Raw genomic sequence first — 12,424 nt, 5'->3', positions numbered from 1 at the left:
TGAATGTCCCAGCACCTGTTAACATCCTCCAATGACTAAAACATGGCATTGGCTTGCAGCGTCTAGCGATCATCATCACTCCATCCCTCTTCCTCGTCTCAGTGTTATTATAGGGGGGATGTATATAAGGTTGGTGATCAGTGGTGATTCTTCATCTACAATACAATATGTCATACAAGAATGGGGGAAAGGTAAATAGTTGTTGTCAAGGAACCCAGGTAAAGAATTATTCTGATCTAGTTTTTTTACTCTGCCTTCCTGGAGTTTGTCCTCCCGACGTGGTCCTACCGCAGACAACCACCCCCAGGTTCAGAGTCAGGTAGTGTTGACCTTTACCTGGCAATGTGAGAGAAGCTTGCCTCCAGAAAAGCAATGACAACATCGCTAGATTTGTCACACCCGGCAATCCCCCATCAGTGAAAGTGGTAATGTTTGACATCTACTCATTTTCATTTTCCTCTAGTTCTATAAACCCTGTCAGTCACAGTTGTAATGTTTTCCATATACTCATATTCTTTTTGCTCTGGTTCCATTTTCCAGAGCAGTTGACATTGAGAAGGGTCTTGGAATGCTTATATACCACCACCCCCTGATATTGTATGCTAGACCTAATTGAAATATCATAAATGTCCAGTGCCTGACAAGGAATTACTGTTTATTAACGAGAGCATCTCTTTTTCATTTCATGGCAATTATATAATCAGAGAGAACCACAAACTCCCCAGTTCTCATAAAGATGTGGTATGTGAAGCAATTTAAGGCTGTGTGAAACAGATGGGGTGAGAAATGCAGCTGTCTTGATCCCATTTCCAAATGCAGTCAGCCCCTGGAGACTCTTGGTATGGTGCTGTCATATTTCTATTTGATTAGATCAATTGTTACCAAATTCAAATGGAGCCATTCAACTCAAAGCCCTTCTTAACATCGATGAACACACACACAGGGTCTCCATTCAACTATTCAGTTTGCTCGAGCCCATGTTAACAAAGGATGTTCCATGGTTATTGAATCCCACTTATTCTATCCGAGTTTTATTACATTATTATTTGAGACCTTGGTCCAACAGTTACATCAATCTATAACTTTGGCATTTGCTAGGATAATATCCTGGTTTGTGCATTAAGGTCTACATGAGTCAGTTATCATAGGAGATGTGGGGTTCCTCTGAAAAATGTGTTTGTAAATCTTAACCAGTACTAAGACCAAAAGCCCAGAAAATGTTTTTAATATTTTTAGGCCAGCACATAGACACCAGCTCTGCATCCACAGACCCACCTCATGTACCCTCCTCACGAAATCTCCACAGATTGGACAACATTCAAGACACTCACTACAGAGGACCTTGTATAAACCCTGGCCACCCCCAAAGCCACATCATATAGAGACAACATCCTCCCAGCATACGTCCTTAAAACCCTCACTGTAGAATTGATCCTTCCCTACCTGTAGATCCTCAACAGCTCCCTAACTCAAGGCACCTTCCCAAAGATTCTAGAAACAGGACAAATCCTCCCTCTACTAAAGAAAACCCACTCTGGATCCGACAACCTAGGTAACTATCGCCTCATCACCCATCTTCCCTTCCTAGGTGAGATGAACGAGAAATCGGTAGCCACACAAATGCAGCAAAACATTGGCACCATCAACCTCCTCCAAACCCAACAATCTGGGTTCACACCCAGAAGCTGCATGGAGACTGCAACCATACAGGTGGTCAACGATGCCCTAAAAATCCTTGATGACGGCCACCCCTGCCCCCTCGTGCTATTCAACCTCTCAGCCACTTTTGACACAGTAGACCACCAGGCGCTTACGGACACCCTACATTGGCGCATGGGGATCAGCAACCTTGTCCTATGCTGGTTCAAGTTCTACCTCACCAACCTAACCTGTATGATGTATGTACCGATGTAATGCATGACTCGTATGCCTGCTTGACATGCTTCCTGTTTTCCTTCTACAAACCTTTCCTTTACTGTAAGACTAATTATTAAGTTGTCTGTAACCACCCCGTGGTACCCCAGGGTCTGGGCGTGTAACAAATGTAATAAATAAATAAATAAATAAATAAATAAATAAATAAATAAATAAATACCGTCAGCAATTTGTTCAGATGGACTCCTCTATATAGCCTATGCAAACCATCAGCTATGGAGTCATGCAGGGTTCTATCCTCTCCCCAATGATCTTCAATCTATACATGGAGCCGCTGGGAGCCCTCCTAGCCACACACAACATCCACATCCTCCAATATGCCGATGACATACAGCTATACCTCAAGATTGACTCCATCAAGGACATCCATATGCGCAAAACCTGCATTGGGCTGATCCAGTCTTCGATGTCCATTGGATACTTAAAGTTCAAACCCCCAACACCAAATTCCTACTCCTCACCAAATAGACCAAACACCCAGACATGCAGATCTGGCTATCAACTATGAACTCTAAAGGATTCACACCTGAGCTCACCTCCTGCGCCAAGTCACTCAGGTTCCACATCGACAAACACCTCTCCTTTAAGCCACACATAGCTAAAAAAAACTCAGGCAGCTTGGTATCAGCTCTCACTCCTGCGAAACATCAAGCCCTTCCTCCCTTCAGACAGTTTTAGATCCACCATTCAAGTTCTGGTCCTATCCCACCTGGATGGGTGAATGCACTCCTTGGAGGCCTCCCATCGTCCTCTTTTGTGCCCTTGTGAAGTGTCCTTCATGCGGCTGCACACCTCATCAAGGGTCTACGGAGATATGACCACATAATCCCGGCTCGCATCACCCTTCACTGGCTCCCACTGCATGCATGAATCACCTTCAAGTCTTGCTGTATCTATAAGGCAGTCGCCCTCAAGTCACCCAGCTAACTTGTGGAGAAACTATGCATCTCTGGTGAACAGTGCACCACCAGAACCCAGAGCACATGCAGACTTGAAATCTACTGCTGCAAAAAGGAAAGAACCAGAAAAGAAGCCTTTTCTGCCATACACTCCAAGACTATGGGACCTCCTCCCCGTCAGGATCAGACTTGCCCCCACGCTCCTACAATTCAGAAAATAATTGTCTGTACTGTTGTATACCTCTGTAAAGTGCTCCGTTATGTATCTGTCTTGTTGTATACCACTGTAAAGTAGTCTGTTGCTTCTCAAAGCCAGGTCCACGCTCAATGAATACAATAATAATAATAATAATAATAATAATAATAATAATAATAATAATAATAATAATAGGCTAAACCCGTAATTTCATGGGTCTTTTATTTTTAAATAGTGCTATATAGGTGCTCTTGAGCTATATTATGTATAAATATTCTGTGGCACTTTCAGTACTTAGCATTTTCATATTAACTTATAATTAGTGCAGTTTTGGAGCATTACATTTGCATCTGTTTTCCTATTTTGATATTCTTTTTCACTTTCTTTAATCTCTCTCTTATGCACCAAAATCTAAGATTTATAACTTACAGTAATCAATAAATTTATATTTTATTTTGTGTAATAAATTTCAATTTGCTATTTATCCAAATCTTGTATAAGTTGATATAGGGACTAACTAGACAAATTCACTTATTTGTGAAAGTCCAACCAAGACTCATACAGACACTAGTGATGTCAGCTGCTATGAAAATGTAATTGAGCAATACTAAGAAGGCACTATGTGTATGCGCAGGATTAAAAAGTGCATGCTGATGATCCAGATAGGCTGGGATTTCCATACATTCATTTATGTTCGCTCAGGCCTGTAACTATGGGCCCCGGGCATTATCTAAGGTGGTAATGCCCCCCCCCCCATTTCTTGGGGCTTATTGCTTAGGTAGAATGTTGTGTAACAGAACATTATATTGAAATTTCAGATTAAAGTACCCGAGAGGCATCATATTTAGGGCCATGTGGCAGCACATTAATAATGAGTTTGGGACAGATTCACTCAAAACAAAGCATAAATATTAACAAATATTGAACAATTGTGAAAATGCCAATAAAAAGTTATATGGAAAAAAAGCATATACAAATATTACTCAGGAAAGAGGAGGCAAAAAAGAGGGAGACGAGGGGAAAAAGAAAATACAAACAGTGTTATCACCAATATATAGCCTAACATTAAGTGATAAGAAGAGCTCAGTACAAAAGTACAAAAACATATGTCCCAGTTAAGTTTCTTACCCGGAATGGGGGTATACTTCCTCACAATGGATTAATAATATTGTAGTGGTACCATGTGAGTTACTTCATTCCAGTTCCCATCATCTTTTATTTATTTAATTAGTGACTCATTTTCCAGTTTAAAGATATCCTCATATGTATACAAGGCCATGTGAGCACTTCTTATGGCTCTAATGTGCCAAGTGGTTCGACCGTGCAGCAACTGTTAGGTGCAACATGCTCACCGGATGTTAGCTGGAGGATCACAAGAGGAGCACTAATGAATTTATCTGCACTAAATGCAGAAGAGCTCTTTGCATTCACACACTGACTACTCTTTGATTGGCAAGGTAAACAGGAACACTATTGCTTCTCTTTACCAATCCACACTGTCCCCTGCCCTTCGCTATGCAAAATGTACTCTCTCCATATGGTCAGTGAAAAACCCAAGGGTCTTTTCCCCCTTTCTCCCAAGCTGAGTTGAAAGCTTGGCGAAGAATGCCAAAAGAGGAGAACACCATTAGCAGAGACAGGTTGTTCCCCCTCCTCTAGTCTAATGTCCTTGCCCAATGTCCCCTCAGCTTTTGTAGGGTGATGTTGTTCTACCTCAACCTCATATCAACCAGGTTCATCTCTGAAATGTAGAACCATCCCTGCCAGACATCTTGGGAATAATCTACCCTTTCTCTACCCTTTCAAATTAACATCCACTGGAAGGAATTGAGAACGATCAAGGCAAGGGAGAAAAACACAAAACCCCTCTATTTCGCAATATACCTTCCCTTGCCTCTCTGATGCAACTACTTTTCTACCTACTCAGGAATACTATAACACCCACCATTCCAGTCATTGTTCTCCCCCACCCCTTTGACTATTATTTTCCGAAATCCTAGTCTGCTTTTATAAAACACTACAGTTCCCACAACCTCCTCTATTCATTCCACAGCCCACATACAAAACCCAGAGACAAAGCTAAAAGAAATACCTTTGGCTTTTTCCTTTGAGCCTGTCCTGCTAATGAGATCAGGCAGAGTCAGGCCCCACAGCTTGGCAATACACACCCAACCTCCATTTCTCTTCCTTACCGGGATAAAAGGCAGAGCATGAAAGCACACTGGAAGCAAGGCGAGCCAGACGAGAAAGACGAGAAAGGCGAGATAGGCGAACAGAACCGTATGCAGAGCAGCAGGATAGCTGATCATGTGGAACTGAAGTGACCCTGGAAGCAGAGCAGGAGGGGCCAAGAGGCAAGGGAAAGGCTGTGGTCCTATCAGCTGCTGAGCGAAGGTCACTGCAGATTTTGAAAGGGAAACCTCCTCGCTAATGCAGACGGTTAAGGCAGCACCTCTTTTGGGTGAAACAACAGAGTTGGAAGGAGGTGAGCTGTGCCGTGCTGATAGCCTTGACTTCAAAGGAATGCTTGATAAACTGTGTCGAACACTACCGGTGAGTGAACTGAGAAACCAGTTTGTATTAATGAGTTCAAGAAACGATTGTGTTTGGACGGCTCGCTCGGTTTCGTGAAACCGCAAGCGAAAATACATTGTAACACGAGTGAGAAATGCAGAAGCTGCTCATGTGATGAGAAGCTGTGAGAGAATCCTGAAACATTGCGATTGTAAAAGCGAAGTGGTCCGGTAGTTGGGAATTACCATATCGAAAAACTGCGCACCCGAAGTCAAATTGGTAAATGGGAAACAAGATACTTTAAAAAACTACAAATCCCAGAAGGCCTTAGGAGGGGCCACTGAAAGTGAGAGAAAGTCAAAGTGGTCATACGAAGGTGTAAGCAAAGTCCTCGTACAATCAAACGTCTTTGACACGTAACAAATCCCATGAACAACCAAGTTAATGGGCAAATGTGAACCCGACGGAGGGATGCCAAGTTGATAAGGAAATGTTAACCCAATGGAGCGATGGCGAAAGGAAACTAAGGGGAATGAAATCCGTATTGTGATAAAGCTGATAGGCAAGTGTGAACCGAACGGAGGGATACCAGGAGAAAGCTAAGGGGAGCGAACCCCCACATTATCATAAAACTAATGAAAGTCTTATGCTGTGAAAGCTGCTGAGAGTCTTAACAAGAGCGAGTGAGAGAGATTGATCCAAAAGGCCCTACAGTGTGGGAAGATTCTGTTTTCTGGTGCCTAGAGAATCAAGTGTGCTGCAAGCCTTACCTGTGATTTTCCTTATCCCCTGATGTAACGTGGGAAAGGGAACACTCCAGTTCAGCAGTCCTGAACTACCAGAGCACTTTTTTCATTTTGCTATAAACCATTTTGTTAAACATGTCATTTTCCCACACCCTTTTTTTGTTATTTAGAAGTAGGGATTGTCAATAGGTTTATTAGTATAGGCCATCTTTATTTTGACATAACACGACTAGGACAGTTTGTTCTTTATCTGACGGTTATAGCCTGCTCCCATCTGTAGATTTAGGATTAGATAGGCGGTTATCATACCCTTGTTGAAGTTCAATAAACACCCTTGAACTGTGGTCACTTGTGTCTGTCTTACTGTGGATATGCCATATCTTCCTTACGGCTCTAATAAACAAGACCCCTTGCCTCTTTAGCCTGTCTCCTTTGTTTATCCTGGCTCCAGATCTTCTTCCACAATCTCGCTTCTTCAAGTTATATCGGCCAGTGCCCTTAAGTAATGCTTGGTGAATGTTGAGAAACCTCATGGATATCACAAACATATTCGCTTACCCTCGTGATCTCTCATTGTTTACTGAATCATGGTTGACGGTGGATTCTGGCCCCTCAATGACTCAAGCAGTACCTCCCAATTTAGTTATGCTTCACATGGATCTGAAGGAATAAAAATGTCAAGGTGGCTTGTCTGTCTTTTTAAAATGTCATGTCATAATTGCCAAACTCCCCTTATTACCTGCAGACGGATTTGAAGTGTTGCTACTTAAAGCAGAGCCCTCTCCCAAACACACTTTAGTTTTCATTTTAGTGTACCGTCCAATTCCGGCTGATCCACACTTTGCTCATACATTTCTGTGTCTGGCTATTGCCTACCCAGTTAGCTTAAGCCATATCAAAGCATAGTGGGATCCAACTTGCCTCCCGATCTGTTGTTTCATTGGATGATGGTGTATCCATAATGGGTTTCTCCAAATCTAGGATACTCCTACCCACAATCATCTTCACATCCTGGACATGATTTCTTTCATAATGGGGTCAGTGGCTAAACCCTCCTTCTTCTTTTCAATTCAATGAAACGTGACCTTTTCATAATAGCAATGGGCTCCCCTTTCCAAGAGTTTACAAAGTTTGAGGTAGCGTGCACATAAAATATTGTTCTGTTTATCTCTGACTCACCAAAGAAATCCTTTAACCTCCCAACAATGATACATCACCTTATTTGATAACATCAATCGTTGTCTCACTCAGGCAATGTAACAATCTGCTCCTGTATATTCTCTGGAATATCTTGGTGATGTGATTACTGTCCTGAAAAAAGGAAGCTTGTCCTTAGGGCTTATGTTCCCATCATTCTATTGTCCTCAAAGTTTAGACTGAATTTGACAGAAACTGGATATTTTTAGCTCCCTATGAAGAAACTACAATATTTAAAAAATCTCAAGAGTTCTCCTTATCATCTTCTGCTATGTGTGATGAACCTGTACAATGAGTCCATTCTCCCAAAAGGGGAGCCTCCCCATTTGAGGCCAGGGGGGTTAGCCCACCATGCAAGACCGTCCCTAGTGGTCTGGGCATGTGGGACCTCACTGGAGGTGACTCCCTTCTTAAGTAAAAGAACTGTCATTACAATATGAAACTCCCAGTCCAAACCTGCCTTTCTGCATGAATGAAAGTGAAAAAGACTTTAGCATTCCCTGTGTCAAGCCTAACTAACAAAGATCCTTCCCTGACTCTATTGGCTTCAGGTAAGGAGTAGAACAATTGCTACACTGATGCAAGCCTCTGTAGTGAAGATGTTCTGAAGGGGTGGAGCCATGTCTGGCCACGGAGACAGCGGTGGCATGAATGGAGTGAAACCCAACAAGCTGGATGCTGGTTGGTAGGTATGTTGACCGATCAGGAGGCTCTGGTCAGGAGAAAAAACGTTGTGGTATGATATCAGTCTTCTCTGGTGGCACAACCATTGAAGAGGAGTGGTGGGCTGGGCACCCAGCAACCAACAAGTAGAACAGAGACCAAAGAGGAGGGTGGGTCCTGAGCTCCACTCTACAAGCATTTGTTCCACCAAAAGAGGCACCAATGGGTACATGAATGCTATTGAGGAGTGGATGCTTAAAGGAAGCAGACACACTCACAAGTCCACTGAAACAGAGCAAAAGAGGTGTGGAAAATGTCTGTTACGGCTGGCGTAGCCGCCAAAATGCAAAGAAACGTAGGAGGAATTAACGGGCACATGCCCCCACTAACACAGTGTGAAGCAGATATAATCATTGTATATAAAGGCAGGAATATTCGACCAGGCTACTAAAAGACGGACAGTCACAAGTCCAATGAGAAATCAGAGTGAATGTTTTGACACACATCTAGCAAAATGCACAAGGGCATGGGAACCTGCAATGTGAACCAGCAAAACACATATAGGAATAGAAGATCAGCCCCCGCGCCTCTCGCAAAAAGTGGTGAATGAATATAAACTATTATCCATATCGGGTTGGAAAAATAAAGTCATTATCTATAACCAATGACTGTCCTGCACAGCTTGCAACTCGAAAATGGCAACAGCATTAGGTACTGTGTTCTCTATCAACATGCCCCAAGGCCCTGCTGCGGCATCATAAGGACGCGTCCGGCGTTGCCTAGCAACAATTTAGTCTTGCGGCCCACGTGAGTTGACCGTGGCAGCCGCAGCAGAAGGAACTACGTCCAGAGCGAGGAACTTTGCCCTCTGAAGGTAAGAATGGTTGTCATGTACATACTGATGCCCGTATTCAAGGTAGCTCATATAACGCGGTTTCCAGACAAGGGGAACTCCCTGCCCCGATCACGAGGCCGCACAGCATAATGGTATGAGGGATTTGTTGGATTCTCTCGCCCCATCCACGCTCCGAGTTAACAAAAAGGCATACTGTAAGCTCAGCCGCATTTCACACTGCTGCACAGGCACTACATGAAGTTTGTAATTAATATATATAACCCTGTGAGGAAGAAAGTGGATGATTAAAATCCCATTTTCTTTATTTTCTTTCCACTCTGGTTTGATGCACATTTCATATGTGTATTTAATGGAAACCAGAGAGACATATTGCTAAGAGAAGGACTGCTCATCTTGCCCACACCTGCACCCGCAAGCCTTGGAGCTGGGGTTCAAGGTAATCACCGAGAAAAATGGGAAAAAAAAACTATTGCTCTTTGCTGATACCGATAAAGGACCGCCCACCGGGGGACACACGGAAGGCAACCACCTAGGGGGCTTTGCCTGTGTGGGGGGTGCCCAACACGGGGACGGGTCCCTGCCACTAATTTATACCTCTGTCCTCGAACATTATCTTAGGCATGAATTGCCAAAGAAAGTTACAACCTGCACACGCTACCTAGGTGAATACCTGCTCAGTTTTCTCCTAGGTCGGGCCTGGATGCCCCATCCTGTCTGATACACATAGTGATTGAGTACACTTCCCCATTTATCTCACACACACTTCATTTGGGGTGAATAAAAGTGGCACATGGCCAAAGGAAATATTCTTCTGTGACTGGGAATAGGTAGCGGTCAGGTTCAACTCTTGTTTAAACATTCTATGATAGACATTGTAGAGGTAGGGATAGTCCCTCTCTTTGTTGTTCTATTAGATAGGTGGCGCACCAGCTTTGACCTAGGGACAGCATCGCCCTACAGGGATAGGGTGTGCTTCTGACTAGGGATAGTGCTAGTGGACTCATTTAGTGCATTTTGGAAATACCCATGCTTGAACTGATGCAGGCTCTATAACTGTGTGTGATATGACATACTGAGAATTTAACCGTAGGGCTTATGGTAAAGTGCATTAAATCAATATTATCCCTGATTGTTTTTGTGTCTGTATACATCCTCACCAGTTAATCATGATTTCCTGTTGCCAAGGATGATGCAAGTGGCCATATTAAATTAGACGTTCTCCTTAGTTCCACCTTGCAAGAATGCTTACCTTTTAGATTTAATGAGAGCGCCCTCACCGTATTTCCAGTGAGGACACCGTCCCATCTTATCAAAGAATTTCTTGTTACTTAGTTTGAAATTCTGCAAAGCGTCACCCTTATTTTCAGCCATAGCCATTTTCATAACCGGCCTTAAGGATTGAGAGTTAGAAAACCTGGTCTTTACAAACAGTTTCCCCCTATTTATTTTGATCTGGTTAGCCAGGGATATCAACCCTAGTTCCAAACGTAGAGCTGCCATGAGGGTATAATTACGCAGACCCAGAATTCTTCTCCAGATCACCCCCTCCAAACGATCAGCCCATTCTCCCCAGTCCTCAGGAGACGTTTCCAAGCTGTACAAGAAGGCAGCAGTTAATGTTTGCTTATAGATACTCAGAATACCATATAAGGAATAACCGTCAGTTTTCCCTTATGCTGTGGGGAATTTCTTGATCAGTGACAATTTAATTCTATAAGAGTTTGACAGCACTCCCAATAGCCAATGGGTTTGTGTTTCTGACACAATTGTCAAACTCACAGAGAAAAATGTAAAATTCAGGTATTACTCAGAATTTAAAAAGGTAGTCTGTGACAGTTTTTCATTGACCGGTCAATTTGTAGATACACATTTGCATGTACTCACGGATACATCCTTCCACATTTGTATAGTGTTACATATACACTCAACACAAAACCATAGTGACACAGGGTCTGAGTAACAAAAAAAATTCAATGGGACTTTCCCATGTTAAGAAAGTGTTTGTAAATCAAGCCCACAGACGGCATTGTAAATACACACCGCCTTACTTGTTAACATAAATAGAATAAGTCATCCTTACTCCCTCATCATCACCAACACCTCGGCAGACTTCCCTTGTAATCCCCTCTGCCTCCTTGAATTCAAGTATATAGCTGACTATCTAAGAAGGTGCCATTTAGGAGCACAATTAAAGCCAGGTCCTTTATCTCAGCATTGTCTGCCTATAGACCGTATAGGCACAATAATCAGAAGAGCTTGAGCACAGCTCCTTCTATCTGGCAGAGGCTGACAGGCAATCCAAGATTCCCCGCTAGAATAGAGAATGAGCGGGCACCACGAGAGTTATGTAATATTAAAAGTAGAAATCAGATGCTGTGGTCCTGTTGCCAACAATTCTCCCTTTGCACTGAGGGCCAATTTAAACTCAAAACTGGGTCCTGGCTGATAAATCAGGAATTAGAAGGAACTCCCATGTAATTACATGTGTTATTTCATAACAACAAATAATTGAATCGTCAGAAGAACATTATGGACTTATATTGTTCTATTCATTCAGAAATGTTATTAGAAAAAACAATAATGACCGTAAATATATTTTTTTGCATTTTTTGCATGCATCACAGGCAGACAATAATTAATGATAAGGGAGACGTTTTGGCACTAGACGGTTTTCTGGTTTAATTGGGTTAGTTTAGCTGCAAGGTCACCGGTAGGTGAGGTGTTGCCCACACCTTGTATTGAACGTGTTTGCGCCCAGATGCCTTGCACTCCAAAAAGGAAATTAACTCTTTACATGCTTGTTTGCAGTGGGTTTTGGGCATTGTATTTGCATGGTTTTGGTAGTCAGACGAGAATGCGTTTTGGAGGAAGAGCCTATCCTCAGGGACCATGTTCTAAAATTCAATGAAGAGAATGCACACAGAGAGAAGTAAGGAATGTGAGTCAATTGTGGTGATCTAACATAAACACTCAACACATGCCAAATCAAAGTTAAGTGGCCTATATAAAATAATGTCTCCTACCTGCCTGTCTGTGCCTATAATGACACTTGTAATATACTTGGAATGCACGGTCTAGATAGTGTAATGGTGGCACCGGTCTTGTGCTGTGCCGGCCCTGCCACAGAATAATTGCACACACATACTTGGTAACTGGGTTCTAGGTACTGACCCGTTTTGGCAGGCAGTGCCTACTTTTATTGTGTCATGATGTGCCTTGTCATGACGCTTCAACCACATTTCCTCTACACCGCATCCCTGCCCAACGTGCATAATGAAACACACACTGATAACTTGCATAATAAGTCAAACATAACCATGGGAATGGTGTTTAGATCACAGTTTCTTGATAGATGCCATGCAGGACAAAAGCCCTCAGCTTTGTGGATGGCTGCAGCTTCTCCCTCAGTGAATACATG

General features: G+C 42.8%; 1 protein-coding gene across 1 annotated transcript in view; it reads left to right on the top strand.

Annotated features, from left to right (window-relative positions):
- Window positions 1-12,424, top strand: part of LOC138514547 (olfactory receptor 5AR1-like) — an 86,011-nt gene that overhangs the window by 72,708 nt on the left and 879 nt on the right. The window lies entirely within an intron of this gene.

This window comes from Ambystoma mexicanum, chromosome 12 (genome assembly GCF_040938575.1).
Source record: "Ambystoma mexicanum isolate Mex_15411 chromosome 12, UKY_AmexF1_1, whole genome shotgun sequence".
Classification (NCBI taxonomy): domain Eukaryota; kingdom Metazoa; phylum Chordata; class Amphibia; order Caudata; family Ambystomatidae; genus Ambystoma; species Ambystoma mexicanum.
This window is presented reverse-complemented; position numbering and strand designations above follow the sequence as displayed.